Source organism: Salmo trutta, chromosome 14 (assembly GCF_901001165.1).
Source record: "Salmo trutta chromosome 14, fSalTru1.1, whole genome shotgun sequence".
NCBI lineage: Eukaryota > Metazoa > Chordata > Actinopteri > Salmoniformes > Salmonidae > Salmo > Salmo trutta.
The window spans coordinates 77910894-77931972 of NC_042970.1; the positions used below are offsets into that span (position 1 = coordinate 77910894).

Sequence of the window (21079 nt, forward strand, 5' to 3'; positions counted from 1 at the left end):
AACCGATTCACAAAGAATGTGAAAACAAATACAATTTTGATAAACTCACATATCTATTAGGTGAAATACCACAGTGTGCAATCACAGCAGCAAGAAGTGTGACCTGTTGCCACAAGAAAAGGGAAACCAGTGAAGAACAAACACCATTGTAAATGCAACCTATATTGTTTATTTATTTTCCCCTTTGTACTTTAACTATTTGCACATCATTACAACACTGTATATAGACATAATATGTCATTTGTAATATCTTCATTCTTTTGTGACCTTTGTGAGTGTAATGTTTATTGTTAATTTTTGTATTGTTTATTTCACTTTTGTTTATTATCTATTTCACTTGCTTTGGCGATATGTTTCCCATGCCAATAAAGCATCTTAAATTGAATTGTGAGAGAGGGAGAGAGAGCAGGGTTCAGTTGGTAGAGCATGGTGTGTGCAACGCCAGGGTTGTGGGTTCGATTCCCACGGGGGGCCAGTACAAAAAAAAATAATAAGAAATGCTTGAAATGAAAATGAAATGTATGTATTCACTACTGTAAGTCGCTCTGGATAAGAGCGTCTGCTAAATGACTAAAATGTAAACTGTAAAATGTTGTCCACCTTAGTTATATGGTAATTCAATACGTAAATTCCAAAATGGTGACAAATACTGAGATTTTATCAATTACAAATTATATGACCCTCCCCCTGGACTAAATAAAAAAAATACTAAGCCCTCCCCCTAACTGAAATGGAAAAAGCATGACCCTGCTCCATTTGAAATACAGTAATTGCTTACATGTCTGAATAATGGATTTATACTATAGTCCAGTTGGGGGCGGTATTGCAAGATATTGGGATGCCAACCACCAATGAAGTAAACTGAAGAAGAACAACAACAATTTCGTCTTCACAAATATTTTCCGGTATTTGAGGTAATTTAATTGTTCTCTGTAATATCGTATAGATTTGGATTCGTGACATTATCTACTGGTAATGAAAATATACAGGTTTCTCGACTCATTCCCTGACTATTCGTTTAGCAACCGCGTGACCCAGCATGACAACGTGAACCAGATTGTTCGACAGTCTGCTGGGTGAGGCGATATACGTTCCTCCATTCATTAACGAATGGGGTTCCTATATTCTCCTTTCTTTAAATATCTCTACCATGAACTCTTAAATGGAGATAGCTGTGTATGTTGCTACTGAATGGCCAGTGTGAGCCAGAATGCTAACTAGCCAGCTACATGTCAGTCTGTAGTTGTTCTTTCAAATACGGTGGTGACTGGATAAACGAGCTCTGAGTTGAACATATGTCAGAAAACGAACTAGTAGCCAGTTGTTGTTGCCCATGGTGGAATCATATCAAACCCACAGGCTCCTGAAGCACATATGTCCCTACACGAACTCCCGAGTCAGCTAGCATCGCAAACTATCATTTCGCTAGCTAGCTAAGCTGTTATATGACAAAACGGGTTATATGAATCAAACACTAACATTAGCTAGCAAGCCTCCTCGGCGACAACGTTATTGTGGCGCAGGAATGTTATATTTGTGTTTTAACTTTGTTAACTGTCATTGAAGTTGATGCTTACTATTAGCAGATCCAAAGTATGATAAATTGTCCGTTATGTTGTGTGTTTCGTTAAGGACTCAGAATTTCGACTCCCGGAACACTTAAAACAAAGTAACTGTACTACTGTAGCCAACACACTTCTTGTCTAAGACAAGTTGTCTGATGAAGAAACAATAGATTCCACAACGGAACCGTTAAGTCTGGTTTCCTTTTAACAGTATAGGCCTGCTGATGCTATATAAAATGCATAGGCCTATGTAACAGGTGTAAAATATACGAAAATCCATCATATTTATTTTAAGGTTATTTTGAGATATATTACATTACTTTCAAGAGTGAACTATTTTATTGTAATTATTTTCTAGGTCGTGTTAATGCTGTGATGTCATCAACGGGAGCCATTATTTTACTCCTCAGTTTGATCAGCGCGTGATGAGGAGAGGTGTGTGTTATGTAGCTTCGGTCTTTTGAATGCACAAGAAAAGACAAGCTACATTTATATCGTCACTGATTTAGTGTTGCATTGCTGTTTATATGAATATATTAATGTGAATGGGGATAATGTTCGAGTGCAACTTTGCAAGGCTAGGCCAGCTACTGTTAGCTTTGTTGCGGGAGAGGGTCTCTTTCAGGTGCATACATCTTGAGTTTTCTGATGATTTTCTCAGGGCATTCTGCACTGTCTTTTATCAGGCAAATATACTTGTATGGGAGTCCAGATGGCAGCACTAACTTTTGCCTTGTATTTGTATCCATTCCTTCCAGGTATGTTGTGAAATGTGACGATTTTGTATTTCATGTGCCTAGTTAGCTGTCGTTCATTTTGCTACCTGTCCGGTCATGTAAAAAATGGCGTTGTTGCTTCATTTGTATGCCTCAGGTATAATGGTACAATAGTACACTCTAAGAAATATTTAGCACTTATTAGCAAATTATTAGTGTATTGGTGTACAACATTTTGAAAACAAAATGTGAGTTTAAAAAAAAAAATAACATGTCTTTTTTGTTGATACTTTTACTAATGAGTTTGCTCAGAGCGTGATGAGGAGAGGCAAATATACTTGTATGGCAGTCCAGACGGCAGCATTAACTTTGCCTTGTATTTGTATCCATTCCATGAAGTCATTAAAAGAGAGACAACCAGCAGAATTGTGTCCAGGGCCTTGTCTTCCACCTACACCTTACCAGAACACAATGCTGAAAGGTACTGGTACAGAACCGGTTACATTGGTGCCGTGACCCAGATCAACGTGGATTGTTATGAATCGCTGTTGATCAACACCAGCTTGGTCGCCAGGAGTTGCTATGCTATAAATAGTTTGGAAGTGAAATCTCTTACACACACAAAAAAATAACTTATGTTTTGTTTGGTATATCTCTTAGATTAACTGATAAATTTGAAATTGTTGATGCATATATTCCATTTTATTTGTGTAGTTTGATAGTGAATGTGACTTACAGTTGAAGTCGGAAGTTTACGTACACTTAGGTTGGAGTCATTAAAACTCGTCTTTCAACCGCTCCGCAAATTTGTTGTTAACAAACTATAGTTTTGGCAAGTCGGTTAGGACATCTACTTTGTGCATGACAAGTAATTTTTTCAACAGTTGTTAACAGAGTATTTCACTTATAATTCACTGTGTCACAATTCCAGTGGGTCAGAAGTTTACATACACTAAGTTAACTGTGCCTTTAAACAGTTTGGAAAGTTCTAGAAAATGATGTCATGGCTTTAGAAGCTTCTGATAGGCTAATTGACATCATTTGAGTCAATTGGAGGTGAACCTGTGGATGTGTTTCAAGGCCTACCTTCAAACTCAGTGCCTCTTTCCTTGACATCATGGGAAAATCAAAAGAAATCAGCCAAGACCTCCGAAAAAAAATTGTAGACCTCCACAAGTCTGGTTCATCCTTGGGAGCAATTTCCAGACTCCTTAAGGTACCACGTTCATCTGTACAAACAATTGTATTCACGTATAAACACCATGGGACTACACAGCCGTCATACTGCTCAGGAAGGAGACTCGTTCTGTCTCCTAGAGATGAACGTACTTTGGTGCGAAAAGTGCAAATCAATCCCAGAACAACGGCAAAGGACCCTGTGAAGATGCTGGAGGAAACGGGTACAAAAGTATCTATATCCACAATAAAACGAGTCCTATATCGCCATAACCTGAAAGGCCGCTCAGCAAAGAAGAAGCCACTACTCCAAAACCGCCATTTAAAAAGCCAGACTACGGTTTGCAACTGCAAATGGGGACAAAGATTGTACTTTTTGGAGAAATGTCCTTTGGTCTAATGAAACAATAATAGAACTGTTTGGCAATAATGACCATTATGTTTGGAGGAAAAAGGGGGAGGCTTGCAAGCCGAAGAACACCATGCCATCCATGAAGCACGAGGGTGGCAGCATCATGTTGTGGGGGTGCTTTGCTGCTGGAGGGACTGGTGCACTTCACAAAATAGATGGCATCATGATGAGGAAAATTATGTGGATATATTGAAGCAACATCTCAAGACATCAGTCAGGAAGTTAAAGCTTGGTCGCAAATGGGTCTTCCAAATAGACAATGACCCCAAGCATACTTCCAAAGTTGTGGCAAAATGGCTTAAGGACAACAAAGTCAAGGTATTGGGAGTGGCCATCACAAAGCCCTGACCTCAATCCTATAGAAAATGTGTGGGCAGAACTGAAAAAGTATGTGTGAGCAAGGAGGCCTACAAACCTGACTCAGTTACACTCGCTCTGTCAGGAGGAATGGGCCAAAATTCACCCAACTTATTGTGGGAGGCTTGTGGAAGACTACCCAAAATGATTGACCCAAGTTAAACAATGTAACAGTAATGCTACCAAATACTAATTGAGTGTACCTAAACTTCTGACCCACTGGGAATGTTATGAAAGAAATAAAAGCTGAAATAAATCATTCTCTACCATTATTCTGACATTTCACATTCTTAAAATAAAGTGGTGATCCTAACTGACCTAAGACAGGGAATTTTTACTAGGATTAAATGTCAGGAAATGTGAAACTGAGTTTAAATGTATTTTGCTAAGGTGTATGTAAACTTCCGACTTCAACTGTATATTGTTGGAAAAGGAGACTGTGTTTTCAGTGATGAGCTTGAACTGGGTCTTGGGAGAGGGAGGTTTTTCAGAGATTTGCCTCAGACCCCAGCTAGAACTATAGATGTTGTAGATTCACCACATTTTTGCTCTACTCGGGTGCCAAACGACACACCCTCAACTCCTGTAAATATGCTTAGTGACGCTCACTCAGATAGTTCAGATGTGGCCAGTCCTGATTTGGGAAATCTTACTACACAACTCGCCCATCAGATAGGACCGTCTATATCAGCTCAAAATAGGAAGGAGGCTAGAGAGCTCCAGTGCAGGCCAGACATTCACTGACACACCCTCCCTTAATATATCATGTCCAAGCTTCTGGGGAGAGCTAGAGACCTCGTAAATATAACACTCCGCAGTAATACATCTCTGAAACCTCAAGAGAATCCCGAAGTGATAATAGATATACTGAAATAACTTTTCAGGGAGTCAGCATATTCATCCATGCGTCTTGCCTAATTTTTTTATAACACTTTGCAAGTACTAGGAGAAAATGCCATGGAGTACCGGATCCGTTGGAACAAGGCAGTAGATGTGGCGACGAGTGTTTGAGGAGGCAGGGTCGGAGCATCGAGTACTCCAGCTGAGAGGTAACGATGATGTTTGTGAAACACTGCCCAGATCCTTCTCTTTCTGCGGTTTTCAAGTTTAAAACAGCTGATAGGTGGATGGAAGCTGAGATACAATAATTATTTTCTCACGGGCATTCCGCACGGTCTTTTATCAGGCAAATATACTTGTTTGGTGGTCCAGACGGCAGTATTAACTTTTGCCTTGTATCCGTTCCATGCAGGTATGTTGTGAAATGTGACGATTTTGTATTTCATGTTTAATGTGCCTAGTTAGCTGTCGTTCATTTGTTACCTGTCATGTCAAAAATGACGTTGTTGCTTCATTAGTATGCCTTAGGTATAATGGTACAATAGTACACTAAGAAATATTTAGCACTTATTAGCAAATTATTATTGTGTTGGTGTACAACATTTATAAAATGAAATGTGAGTCTTTTGAAAATACGAACATGTACAATGTATTTTTTTGTTGATGCTTTTACTACTGAGTTTGCTCAGAGCGTGATGAGAGGCAAATATACTTGTATGGGAGTCCAGACGGCAGCATTAAGTTTTGCCTTGTATTTGTATCCATTCCATGCTGTCATTAAAAGAGGGACAACCGGCAGAATTGTGTCCAGAGCCTTGTCTTCCACCTACACCTTACCAGAACACAACGCAGAACGGTACCGGTACAGAACCGGTTACACCTAGTTTTCATAGTCTTTGATCCACCACATTCCTGTGGACTGTTAATGGCTGGACAAAAAAAACATGACTAAAACTTGTTGGGATTTTTCTTCCTTCAGCAAAGTAACCTACTACTTTAACATGTGTAGGAATCTGTGTCTCTTATCTCTCATTCCTCTTAGTGTATACTTATTCACCTCAACTGATTTGAAAGTCTCATCAACACAGCAAATGAGTCAGAACATATAACTACTCTGCTTGACTTCCTCCAACCACTGCAAGGTCAACAGTACGACCATCAGCTCAGCCTGGTGGTCTGTAATTTGTCTTCTGACAGCCACCCCACTTTCCTGTTCAACAAAGGCTGATCCAGTCTGACCTGTCCTTGGGTCTTCTGATCCATCTGTATATATGGGCAAAAAGACACTGATTTGCAGTTTCCAGTCGCCTTTTAAAGAACTCTCATGGATCAACCCCCTCCCTGTCTTTCCGTACTCTCTCCAACACTTGTAAATCAACTACTGGAGGTGGGAGTAGCCATGGTGGACTCACAGGGATAGGTACCGTGGGGCTGAAGTCCCTGCAATACAATCCCATCTGCCTCTCCTGGTTGTCACCCACCCATCCAAAGCTTTTATTCTGTCCACGTTCAGGCTCCCAACTTCTCTGTAGCACCTCTTTTGTGGGGTGAGACATATCATGTTCCTTTAAATTAACCTAATAAATAATTCCCAGCGATTGCCTTCTAATATGTAATGGCAGTGAAAATAAATTTCTTAAATGTAAGTTAGTCGATTCCACAGCCACAAAGTAAAAAATGTATGTCGTGGAAGTTCATGGGGAAAAAAATGTGCTTTTTTATTTTAAGGTTAGGGTGAGTCATATTAACAGTGTGGTTAAGGTTAGGTTTAAGATTACATTTTAAGTAGATCCATTTTTTAAATAGGCGTGGTTCATGACTTTGTGGCTGTGGTAGCTAATGTCGACCTGGCACTATTGTTTTTTTCTCAAAGTTGCTGGCATGGCACGTGTCCTACTTTTATCAGTATACTCGTAACAACCTAATCATTCTGATACGGATATAAAATAATTTACGTCACAAGTCGCCTCTTCCTCTGTTTTGAAAGGAAATTACTGGTATAATAAATATGGTGGAAACTGACTAGCCCATGCCTCCGCCAACCCAATGCTATTAGATTTTTGGGACGTAGTGAACAATTGAACATTTGAGGAAAAAGGAGATATTCTAGGGATTCCCAAATAGACTAAATTAATACAATATTTGGTTTAATGATAAACTATGTTTAATATTTCTTGCCGCCAGAACCAGGGGTGGAAATCTCGGGGGGGACGGGGGGACACGACCCCCCCCATCCTGGGAAAAATATGATTTGTCCCCCCAATATATCACTGAAACATAACTATGTATTTTAAATAATATTAATAATACGCAATGAAAGCAATTGTGCTGATTATAGACACTTAATAGCGCGTTTTTAAGTTTCAAAAGATTGCAACCCCCCCACCCTTTGCCTCACAATGGTTTGATCCACTGCCAGTTCCTTAGCTTGCTACGTAACTGACGTGAGGTTAATCCAGTCAATCGCGCACACACACACTAGCTGAATATGCAGAGCTAGCGCGCAAATATTAACTATTAAGCTAGCTAGTACCTATTCCATTTATGTGGTGTCGTCAAAGATGGAATCAGCATGCAGATGATGTAAGTTAGTGCTTCAAAGTCCCTGTGATAAGGTTAGCGATAAACTGAAATCCAAATGAACAGAACTACACTCTCTTCTACCATTGTCTTAAATATATTTAATGGTCTCGTTGCAAAAGCTAAATTGTCGCAAGTGAACTTTTATTTATTTATTTTATTTCACCTTTATTTAACCCGGGTAGCAAAGATTATAGCAAACACCACTGAAACTGAATTGGTGCTCGCTAGCTTTGCAAATTCAGCTATTGTTGGAAGCCAGCCAATATGAAACAAACTATTAAAATTACAAAAGGTTGCAGCATATGTTGTGTAAATGGTGAACTCATACAGCTGTCAACTCTTGTCATTTTAATCCGTTTCACATTTGCTAGCTACCTTTTAGATCGAAGCCCAAATAGAATGATAAAAGATAAGATGATAGAAGCCCATCTCCTACTGTAAATAACCTACACTCTGTGTGTGTGTGTGTGTGTGTGTGTGTGTGTGTGTGTGTAGCCAGCCAGCCAGGTAGAAAAATGGCAGAAAAATAAAAGACGGACATCAGAGTATTTTTCAGTACACCAAAAGGCAAAGTAAGAACCCTAGTAGCCTAATATCTCAAAGACTAGTTGATAAAATGTTCATAAGAAATAAATGAAATTCTAATGGAAATGTTTCACAATGATGTCATTAGGCAAAGCAGGCAACAGACGGCACACAGACAGCAGAGTTGGGGACAGATATGCAGGGACAGACTGGCAGAGACAGGGAGTCTCAGGTAAGTTTGTTGAGTCTTTGTTTGGCAACATTATGAAAGGTTCTCAATTTTTTTTTAACTTGTAAAATAGGAACATAATTGGAAAATGCCATGGATACCCCCACTCTCAACTTAACCTGGTGACTGAACTAAGATTTGTTAAAGGCAATGGTATTGCTGTTGTGATTAGTTGTGTAGTTTTGGGTACCGGTAGTTAGGAGTACGGCAAACACCTTATTTCTTTGTTTCCTCAATATACATTTACCATATTACAATGTAGGCTATGTGTTACAGCACTACTTTTGGTGTCACCCTCAGGAATTGCTCTTGAGAAAATTTCATGTAATTGTCCTCTCCAAAGTTGATATCAGATTTTCGCCCCTGCTTCTTACATCAGCTGATATCTCAAAGTGCTGTACAGAAACCCAGCCTAAAACCCCAAACAGCAAGCAATGCAGGTGTAGAAGCACAGTGGCTAGGAAAAACTCCCTAGAAAGGCCAAAACCTAGGAAGAAACCTAGAGAGGAACCAGGCTTTGAGGGGTGGCAAGCCATCTTCTGGCTGTGCCGGGTGGAGATTATAACAGAACATGGCCAAGATGTTCAAATGTTCATAAATGACCAGCATGGTCAAGTAATAATAATCACAGTAGTTGTCGAGGGTGCAACAAGTCAGCACCTCAATAGTAAATGTCAGTTGGCTTTTCATAGCCGATCATTGAGAGTATCTCTTCCGCTCCTGCTGTCTCTAGAGAGTTGAAAACAGCAGGTCTGGGACAGGTAGCACGTCCGGTGAACAGGTCAGGTTTCCATAGCCGCAGGCAGAACAGTTGAAACTGGAGCAGCAGCACGGCCAGGTGGACTGGGGGCAGTAAGGAGTCATCATGCCAGGTAGTCCTGAGACATGGTCCTAGGGCTCAGGTCCTCCGAGAGAGAAAGAAAGAGAGAATTAGAGAGAGCATACTTAAATTCACACAGGACACTGGATAAGACAGGAGAAATACTCCAGATATAACAGACTGACTCTAGCCCCCCGACACAAACTACTGCAGCATAAATACTGGAGGCTGAGGCAGGAGGGGTCAGGAGACACTGTGGCCCCACCCGATGATACCCCCGGACAGGGCCAAACAGGCAGGATATAACCCCACCCACTTTGCCAAAGCACAGCCCCCACACCACTAGAGGGATATCTTCATCCACCAACTTACCAACCTGAGACAAGGCCGAGTATAGCCCACAAAGATCTCTGCCACGGCACAACCCAAGGGGGGGCGGCAACAGTTACTCAACCCACTCAAGTGACACACCCCTCCTAGGGACGGCATGGAAGAACACCAATAAGCCAGTGACTCAGCCCCTGTAATAGGGTTAGAGGCAGAGAATCCCAGTGGAGAGAGGGGAACCGGCCAGGCAGAGACAGCAACGGCGGTTTGTTACTCCAGCCTTTCCATTCACCTTCACACTCCTGGGCCAGACTACACTCAATCATAGGACCTACTGAAGAGATGAGTCTTCAGTAAAGACTTAAAAGTTGAGACCGAGTCTGCGTCTCACATGGGTAGGCAGACCATTCCATAAAAATTGAGCTCAATAGGAGAAAGCCCTGCCTCCAGCTGTTTGCTTAGAAATTCTAGGGACAATTAGGAGGCCTGCGTCTTGTGACCGTAGCGTACGGTAGGTATGTACAGCAGGACCAAATCGGAAAGATAGGTAGGAGCAAGCCAATGTAATGCTTTGTAGGTTAACAGTAAAACCTTGAAATCAGCCCTCATTCAGAGCTGCAGGTGAAGGTGTCTTCCTCCACAGAGGAATAGAAGAGAACACTGACCTGTAGCACCACCTGTCTTCTGACTGACAACCCCAACCCCACCTACATCTGGTACAAGAACGGACAACATCTCCATCACCCTCCTCCCCAACAATACTCCTGTAATACTCTAGTGGTCTGGTGTTACTCTGCAGACAGTTACTCCTGTGCTGTAAAAGACCATGAGGAAATTATACAGTATAATAGAAAAGGTATAAAATTCCTGGTATCTTACCTTGTTATAACGTTTTAAAAAAACATATATTTTTTTATCAATTTTAGAATAAGTCTGTAACGTAACAAAATGTGGAAAAAGTCAAGGGGTCTGAAAACTTTCCGAATGCACTGTATGTGTCTATATTTTTAATTAATTTTAAATGAACCAATCCAATACATTTAAAACACCTAGTCTCATTATTGTTTGAGGAATTGATCAGATACATTTTGTCTCAGATGTTCGTTGTCAGAGCGGTTTGAATGTGACTCACACCAAGAGGAGTATATGTGCCTTGAAGGGGTCAACAGTGGACATTACCTGTACGTATAGACATCCCAGCTGGCATAACGTCACAGAAGTATCCTGGTTCAACAAATGGGAGTCTGGAGTTACTACAGATCTAAGCCAGGACCCAGAGTATGCAGGTAGTGTGAAGTACCATCCTACTACAGACAATGACTCCACCTTGAGAATCACAGACCTGAGAGAGAGTGACTCAGCTGAATACAAGTTTAGATTTACAACAACTGAGGTAAAATGGGGATACAGATGACCTGGAATAACTGAATGTCACAGGTATTACTGTCCTTACAGTATTATATCATCTAGTCTAAGTCATTATATTATTGGTAGAAATAATGATGATTGTGCTATTTTGTCTTCATTTACCCATTTAAGTCATTTAGCATTTAGCAGACCCTCTTATCCAGAGCGACTTACAAATTGGTGCATTCACCTTATGATGTCCAGTGGAACAACCACTTTACAATAGTGCATCTAAATCTTTTAAGGGGGGGGGGGTTAGAAGGATTACTTTATCCTATCCCAGGTATTCCTTAAAGAGGTGGGGTTTCAGGTGTCTCCGGAAGGTGGTGATTGACTCCGCTGTCCTGGCGTCGTGAGGGAGCTTGTTCCACCATTGGGGTGCCAGAGCAGCGAACAGTTTTGACTGGGCTGAGCGGGAACTGTGCTTCCTCAGAGGTAGGGAGGCGAGCAGGCCAGAGGTGGATGAACGCAGTGCCCTTGTTTGGGTGTAGGGCCTGATCAGAGCCTGAAGGTACGGAGGTGCCGTTCCCCTCACAGCTCCGTAGGCAAGCACCATGGTCTTGTAGCGGATGCGAGCTTCAACTGGAAGCCAGTGGAGAGAGCGGAGGAGCGGGGTGACGTGAGAGAACTTGGGAAGGTTGAACACCAGACGGGCTGCGGCGTTCTGGATGAGTTGTAGGGGTTTAATGGCACAGGCAGGGAGCCCAGCCAGCAGCGAGTTGCAGTAATCCAGACGGGAGATGACAAGTGCCTGGATTAGGACCTGCGCCGCTTCCTGTGTGAGGCAGGGTCGTACTCTGCGAATGTTGTAGAGCATGAACCTACAGGATCGGGTCACCGCCTTGATGTTAGTGGAGAACGACAGGGTGTTGTCCAGGATCACGCCAAGGTTCTTAGCACTCTGGGAGGAGGACACAAGGGAGTTGTCAACTGTGATGGCGAGATCATGGAACGGGCAGTCCTTCCCCGGGAGGAAGAGCAGCTCCGTCTTGCCGAGGTTCAGCTTGAGGTGGTGATCCGTCATCCACACTGATATGTCTGCCAGACATGCAGAGATGCGATTCGCCACCTGGTTATCAGAAGGGGGAAAGGAGAAGATTAATTGTGTGTCGTCTGCATAGCAATGATAGGAGAGACCATGTGAGGATATGACAGAGCCAAGTGACTTGGTGTATAGCGAGAATAGGAGAAGGCCTAGAACCGAGCCCTGGGGGACACCAGTGGTGAGAGCACGTGGTGCGGAGACAGATTCTCGCCACGCCACCTGGTAGGAGCGACCTGTCAGGTAGGACGCAATCCAAGCGTGGGCCGCGCCGGAGATGCCCAACTCGGAGAGGGTGGAGAGGAGGATCTGATGGTTCACAGTATCAAAGGCAGCAGATAGGTCTAGAAGGATGAGAGCAGAGGAGAGAGAGTTAGCTTTAGCTGTGCGGAGAGCCTCCGTGACACAGAGAAGAGCAGTCTCAGTTGAATGCCCAGTCTTGAAACCTGACTGATTAGGATCAAGAAGGTCATTCTGAGAGAGATAGCAGGAGAGCTGGCCAAGGATGGCACGTTCAAGAGTTTTGGAGAGAAAAGAAAGAAGGGATACTGGTCTGTAGTTGTTGACATCGGAGGGATCGAGTGTAGGTTTTTTCAGAAGGGGTGCAACTCTCGCTCTCTTGAAGACGGAAGGGACGTAGCCAGCGGTCACGGATGAGTTGATGAGCGAGGTGAGGTAGGGGAGAAGGTCTCCGGAAATGGTCTGGAGAAGAGAGGAGGGGATAGGGTCAAGTGGGCAGGTTGTTGGGCGGCCGGCCGTCACAAGACGCAAGATTTCATCTGGAGGGAGAGGGGAGAAAGAGGTGTGGTGGCTAATTTCCGCATTACCAAATGAGGATTTACAAACACACCAGTTCGAGTTAAACTACATCTTTAATACTTAAGATACTTTTGCAAAAGTTCTTGACCCCCAATAATGCATTCTCTCGAATGAATCATTTAATGAGGTGCTTACAGAATGGCTCAGGGATCTTTTATAGCAACGATACAGCCCCTTCAACGTACATTGACAAACCACAGATACTTAGTAACAGTTCACAAAGGTTACGTTTTGTATGACAGATATCAATAAAACACATCAGACAGTAACTGCTATGTCAACCTGGTTCATTATATAGCCCAGTATCTGGTCTCCTTAGAACTGTCCCTCCCTGGTACGGTATAGAACGAAAACACCATTTCATCCAATGGCATATATCAATTGTCAACTCTAGATACTCCCATCTCAAGCAAACCCCCTCTTGACCCCACTCCTGGACAGGCTCACTGGAGGGAGTGAGCCTCTAGGCCATATATTATCACAGGATAAGTGTGAGATCTAAAAGACCATGGTCCCAGACACTGCCATAAACCTCCACACAATAAGGAAAAGGAGGGTGTGACTTGCTCACAGACATTGTGGAGACAAGTCATTGGTTCCCCATTAATCACGCATCCCTTCACATGGTTTAAGAAATAGGTAAAGACACATTCCCATGACGACAAGTCTGACCTCTCCCCTCTCTGGGCCCCAAGTGTCTGAGCCCCAGCTAAGGTAGACATGCAACTGAAAAGACACCAGAGTCCAATGGACACTTTCTAATGACAAGTACCTCAAATAAGCATATTATACTAATAAAACATCTTAATTTCCTATGTTACCCAACTAATTCTGATTCGTCCACGACACCTTCTCTATAAGTTTACTAAGTCTGATTACCATGGTAACCTGTGTAGTATGATATTCAGCCCTGGATCCATATGTATCAAGTGTGTTGGAGTAGTGGTGCTGATCTAGGATCAGGTCCCCTATCCATGTATTCTCATTTTGATCTAATTGGCTTAATATCATCATGGAAAATGTCATAGTGAACCGTTTGTGTGTAGTGGGGGATGTTGAGGTGGGTGGGGGTGTTCAGAGCTGTATCTTATTTAAATAACTCATATTATCCATTAAATAATTGTATAATGTAGAGTAATGTTTCAACAATACTAGGTGTGTATTCTTGAATTCAGTAGATCAGTATATTAAATACATTATCTGCTCAACCACATCTGCTTCTCACTTCATTTAAGTGTTGTTTTTTATATGGACCAGAGCCCTCTTCTAGAATAAGTTTTCTCCAAAAAGATCTTGACATATTTATTGTAAAACCTTTTACCAGGTTTTAGTGCAGCTGATGGGACATACAGCAGAATGCAGCTATAGGAATTGTAGTTGTGGTTTTCATCCTCTGTCTCTCTGGGTTTATGTGGTTCAGGTGACCATCTTTATAAGACTTATCTTATTTTGACTGTTATTCAATGACTCGTGATTAATTAATTAGTGTAAAAAAGTTTTGGAATGTACAGGTGAGTTGAGGTCAAAAGGTATTTGTTTTCTTTCAGATCTTTTTATCAGTGCTCGATTAATCTTGACTGGCACAATGGAACCAATGGAATAGTCCCAAGGTATGCTTATATTGTCTGTCTTTTGTCCTCTAGGGAGACTCAGTCCAGTGTATGACGTCTCGGGCATGGCCATGGCCCCTATTGCAGCACAGACGAGCAGGGTGACGTTCACTACGCCAATGTCCACCTCTCTTAATAACCAGGAAGTAACTCTGTACTCCACTGTCCAACTGCACCAACACAAGAAAGAGGATGAGGATGTCCAGTATGATGGTGTGAAATTCAACTGCCCCAGTGCTGCCACCTGGTGAGCAAGTCAAGCCATTACAACATCTCAGATAATTTTTTAATTAGATGGTTCTAGCGCTTGACAGTTAGGAATGCATACAGACCAGCAGTTGGTTGGTTTAAATGTATTAACATCTACATGATTACTTAAAATGAGACCCCAGAAGTGAAGATTGGTGATGACATGTTGCATCTCCTTTCTTCCAGGCTGCATCACATCCGGCCGTCATTGGGAGGCGCACAATTGGCCCAACGTCATCCGGCACAAGAAGCTTGGGAGGACCCCTCTGTGCTATATAGAACAGTCAACAAACCCAGAACCAAAAAGACCACAATCAACAGACCTGAACACAACAAGACCTGAATTCAGGATGGGCTTCCTCTCACTACCATATTTGGAAACGCCAAGCGGATGCTTCACATTTCTACATCCGGTGAAATATCTGTCTCATTGTTCTGTGATACTACAACAAAACAATTAGACATTTCACCGGATGTAGAAATGTTCCAAATGGTACCTTGTTCCCTCTAGTGCACTATGTAGGGAATAGTTGCCATTTTGGATGCACTCTGAACACCAGAAGACCTGAACACAAGATGATTCAATCAAAGTTGCATTATGGACAGGCATACTGCACTTGAATTTTTAAGGTAATAACACTTAAGCCAAACTCCATAGCATTTACCATGAATGTGATTGTAAATGTCAGGGAAATTGTCTTTAAAAGCTGTGTTGTCAGGAGCACAGAAGAAAGAAGTCTCTATTTTTATTCAGACTTTTTATTGTTAAAATAGTGTTTAATATAGTATACTATAGGCTCTACTATAGCATTTAATATAGTATACTATAGGGTCTACTATAGGGTTTAATATAGTATACTATAGGGTTTACTATAGGGTTTAATATAGTATACTATAGGGTCTACTATAGGGTTTAATATAGTATACTATAGGCTCTACTATAGAGTTTAATATAGTGTACTATAGGGTTTAATATAGTATACTATAGGGCTTGGACAATTTCTACATGGGTTGTGGGCTCATGGCTTGAGACTGTGCTGTGGCTAAAAGCTTTGCTTTGTATATCGAAAGAGAACAAGATAATTTACCAAACTCATCATTGTGCAGTTTTTTTTTTTGCTCTTTGTGTGTGTTTTAGCGAGAGAAAACTGTTGTAAATGTTGTAAAGTGTCAGGGGTCATGGCACAACAAACTGATAAATAATTTCTGTAACTTCATTAATGTACAAGACTATACACCCACACTTCGGACCCTATTCAGACTTGAGGACTTAACATCGACTTAAGTCCCAAAATATTTCCTAATGTCCATGTTTTATTGACTTAAGTCCATGTTACATCAACATATCTCAATTACGAATCGGGCCCTCCATACACAACATGCAATTAACATTGTAATTGTTTTGATTTTTAGTAAAATGTTTTGTAAAATCAATATAATTTAACATGAGAAGGATTTTCGGTTAAACCATCCCTTTTTAAACAAAAATATGCTGGGCTTGATTTCACTAAGTACACTCCATGTATTAAATAACACAATATAATCAGCTTTATTTAATGAATTCTAACAATACATCTTTACAGAGATTTGAACATTTTCTCTTTCCGTCCTGAATGAGATAAGTCACAGGTCCCAGTCTCCAGATTACTGTCGCCTGAATCCATTTCTCTTTCCCTGTCGAACTTGTTCTTCCTCCTGGAAAATTTGATGGTGTAGTCCACCATTGTCATGGTGTTTATTTTGTTTGGCATGTTTGTCTTCCACTGTTTTAGCTAAGTCAGGTCGGAGTAGGTTGAAGAGTGCTCGGATCTGGCGCTTCAGGAAGAGCTCAGCAGGGATCCGACATGTGACACTGTGGGGGGTACTGCGGAACATTGGCTAAGCGATCAGAGCTCGCTTGAGTATCTAGACTGACCTTTCTGCTGTGCCATTCGAGTCAGGATGGTAAACAGGAACAAGGGTCTGCTTGATTCTGTTGTTTTGTAGGAATTGTTTGAAATCAGTAGAGACCAACTGGAGTCCATTATCAGAGACAATTTATTTGCACAATCCATCGGCTGCAAACAGCCTTCTTAGGTTTTCGATGAAGTTCGTAGATGTCATTGAAGTTATGTGAAAAACTTCCAACCACTTTGAATGGCTGTCGATTATCACCTCGTAAAGGAATGTTCTCACCTAACAAAGGAATGTTCTTCCCTAATAAAAGAATGTTCTTACCTAACAAAGGAATGTTCTTACCTAACAAAAGAATGTTCTCACCTTGCATTGGAACGTTCTCACCTCGCAAAGGAATCTTATCACCTAGCAAAGTAATGTTCTCATTGAGCAAAGGAATCGTCTCACCTAGCAAAGGAATCGTTTCACCTGCAACGGAATCTTCTCACCGAGCATAGGAATTTTCTCACTGCGTTTTCTTTCATGGCAGGTGAGTCAGAGCATCATGGTAACACAGCTCCGAGACCAGAGAGACAGCGGCCTCTGTGTCTAACTGCATGTCCAAATCCTTTTCATCCAATGTCACATTCATTGTAACGCCCTTTTTCCCATTGGAAGTAGTGTAAACTGTATATACACTTCTAACAACTTTGAATCTTATTCCCCCTCAGGAGACTGAAAAGATTCGGTATGGGTGCTCTGAACCTAAAAATGTTCTATAGCTGCACCATCGGCCTTCGACCGCAAGGCACTACAGTGGGTAATGTGTACAGTCCAGTACATCACTGGCGCCAAGCTTCCTGCCATCCAGGACCTCTATACCAGGCGGTGTCAGAGGAAGGCCCTAAAAATGGTCAAAGTCTCCAGCTATCCTAGTCTTGGACTGTTGTCTCTGCTACCGCATGGCAAGCGGTATCGAAGCACCAAGTCTAGGTCCAAAAGGCTTCTTAACAGCTTCTACCCCCAAGCCATAAGTCTCCTGAACAGCTAATCAAATAGCTACAAAGACTATTGCTCCTCTTTACGCTGCTGCTACTCTGTGTTTATTATCTATGCATAGTCACTTTAACTCTACCTACATGTACATATTACCTCAATTACCTCGACTAACCGGTGCCCCCGCACATTGATTCTCTGTACCGGTACCCCCTGTATATAGCCTCACTTCTGTTATTTTACTGCTACTCCATTATTTGTTCAATTTTTTTACTTAACATTTATTTTTCTTACAACTTCACTGTTGGTTACGGGCTTGTAAGTAAGCGTTTCACTTTAAGGTCTACACTTGTTGTATTTGGCGCATGTGACAAATAAAGTTCGATTTGATTTATACCACCCCTAACTTGTCACAACACAACTGATTGGCAACACATAAAGGAGGAAAGAAATTCCACAAATTAACTTTTAACAAGGCACACCTGTTAATTGAAATGCATTCCAGGTGACTACCTCATGAAACTGGTAGAGAATGCAAAGAGTGTGCAAAGCTGTCATCAAGGCAAAGGGTGGCTACTTTGAAAAATCTAAAACATAACATATATTTTGGTTTGTTTAACACTTTTTTGGTAACTACATCATATGTTTTATGTCTTCACTATTATTCTACAATGTATTAGTAGGTCTGTCCAAACTTTTCACTGGTACTGAATGTCGGTTGACATTTGGGATGCAGCTATCCTCTCTAACAGTTAGAAGCCAAACAAATAATGCCAGGAACTCCAAATGTCCTTATGTCAGTCTTGTGGCTTGCCGATGCAACAACGTCACACAATTATTCAACGCCATGGTGATGCGCCAGGACTATTTCTTTTGACGGTTGAAGTGTTGTCGTCGAGTGGGCGTGGCAACACTACACTTTTAGAAAATAAAGGTGTTATCTAGAACCTTAAAGGGTTCTTTGACTTTCTCCATAAGATAACCCTTTTCACTTCCAAATAGAAACTTTTTGGTTCCAGGTAGAACATTTTTGGGTTCCATGTAGAACCCTTTCTACAAGGCATTCTACATGGAACCCAAAAGGGTTCTCCTATGGGGACAGCCGAAGAACCCTTTTGGAATCATTTTTTCTAAGAGTGTACCCTGCATGTGTCACAGGTGTAACCATGGTCTTATAATGAGTGACATCATCCTCGCCTCCTCCATGATGGCAAGACTGTCGCTCCTGGCAACGGCTCAAGGTTCTGAGCATGGTCGCTAGGCGACAGTCCAGGGAGGAGAGATGCAGCTCGGAGAGGGGCCCCAGAGAAAAGAGGATCATGGAAAAGAGAGTCCCTCATGACATCACAAACTGTACTAGGGCAGGGAGAGGAGACGCAGACAGACGCAGTAGGGTGGAGCGACGGATCCTAGAGAAGGAGAAAGAGAGCGAGAGAGAAATGGAGTGAAAGTTGAGAAAGAAGAAGGATTTTTTTTTCTCCATTTATCATGTTCTCTTCACTAGCTGAGTATATATGTTCATGATAACACAACTTATTGCACCTTAATGTTTAATTATGTACCATGTTTTACCTGCAGCACTGCTCCAGAGGTGTCAGGATAGAGGGTTCATCTGTAGAGTGGCCTCCAAACCTGTAGTCAGCACACACAGTCTCAATGTTACAATCAACTAACGTTAGTTAAACCTGTAGTCAGCACACACAGTCTCAATGTTACGATCAACTAACGTTAGTTAAACCTGTAGTCAGCACACAGACAATGTCAGTGTTACAATCAACTAATGTTAGTTAAACCTGTAGTCAGCACACACAGTCTCAATGTTACGATCAACTAACGTTAGTTAAACCTGTAGTCAGCACACAGACAGTGTCAATGTTACAATCAACTAACGTTAGTTAAACCTGTAGTCAGCACACAGACAATGTCAATGTTACAATCAAATAACGTTAGTTAACCTTTCTGGGCTAGGGGGCAGTATTTTCACGGCCGGATGAAAAACATACCCAATTTAAACAGGTCACTACTCTGACCCAGAAACTAGAATATGCATATTATTAGTAGATTTTCATAGAAAACACTCTGAAGTTTCTAAAACTGTTTGAATGGTGTCTGTGAGTACAACAGAACTCATATGGCAGGCAAAAACTTGAGAAAAATACAACCAGGAAATGAAAATCTGGTGCCTGTAGTTTTTTCAAGTCATTGCAAATCGAACACACAGTGAGTTAGGGTTCATTGCACTTCCTAAGGCTTCCACTAGATGTCAACAGTCTTTAGAAAGTTGTTTGAGGCGTCTATGATGAACAGAGACCGAACAAGAAGGCTGGGAAGTTGGTGACCCAGGGAAGGACATCAGTTCATTGGCGCGCATTCACGTGAAGAGGTAGCTGTGTTCCAAAACGTTTTTCAAGACAATGGAATCGTCCGGTTGGAATATTACTGAAGTTTCACGTTAAAATGGCCCTAAAGATTGATGCTATACAACGTTTGACATGTTTGAACGACTTTTCGTCGTGACATTTTCCTCGCGCGTCCTACATTTTGAGTAGCTTACTGAACGCGCTAACAACATGGAGTTATTTGGACATAAATTATGAACTTTATCGAACAAAACAACATTTATTGTGGACCTGGGATTCCTGGAAGTGCCTTCTGATGAAGATTATTAAAGGTAAGTGAATATTTATAATGCTATTTATGCATTTAGATGACTCCAAAATGGCGGGTATCTGTATTGCCTAGTGTATTTTTCTGAGCGCAGTACTCAGATTATTGCAAAGTGTGCTTTCCCAGTAAAGTTATTTTGAAATCTGTCAATGCGGTTGCATTCTGGAGGTGTTAATCTATAATTCTTTGAATAACAGTTTAATATTTTATCAACGTTTATAATGAATATTTTTGTAAATTGTTGTGCTGATTCACCGACAGTTTTGGGGGAAATACATTTTCTGAACGTCACGCGCCAATGTAAAATGCTGTTTTTGGATATAATAAAAATAATAATAATAATATTCCACCCGGACGATTCCAATGTCTTGAAAAACGTTATGGAACACAGCTACCTCATCACGTGAACACGCGCCATAAAACTCATGTCATTTTCTGAGTCACCAACTTCCCGGCCTTCTTGTTTGCTCTCTGTTCACTGCAAAAGCCTGAAACTAGGTTCTAAAGACTGTTGACATCTAGTGGAAGCCTTAGGAAGTGCAAAATGAACCCTAAGTCACTGTGTGTTCGATAGGCAATGACTTGAAAAGACTACAAGCATCAGATTTCCATTTCCTGGTTGGATTTTCTCAGGTTTTTGCCTGCCATATGAGTTCTGTTATACTCACAGACATCATTCAAACAGTTTTAGAAACGTCAGAGCGTTTTCTATCCAAATCTACTAATCATATGCATATTCTAGTTTCTGGGCCCGAGTAGTAGGCCATTTAATTTGGGTACGTTTTTCATCCGGCCGTGAAAATACTGCCCCCTACCCAAGAGAGGTTAGCAAAGGACATATTAAATATTCATACTTTTACTTTT

General features: G+C 41.5%; 1 long non-coding RNA gene across 1 annotated transcript; it reads left to right on the forward strand.

The window, feature by feature from the left end:
• The first annotated feature begins 849 nt into the window (after positions 1-849).
• On the forward strand, positions 850-2707 carry LOC115147469 (uncharacterized). Its single transcript, XR_003866349.1, has 2 exons — positions 850-914; positions 1924-2707. It is a non-coding gene; the product is annotated as an uncharacterized LOC115147469 (long non-coding RNA).
• The last annotated feature ends 18372 nt before the right edge of the window (positions 2708-21079 follow it).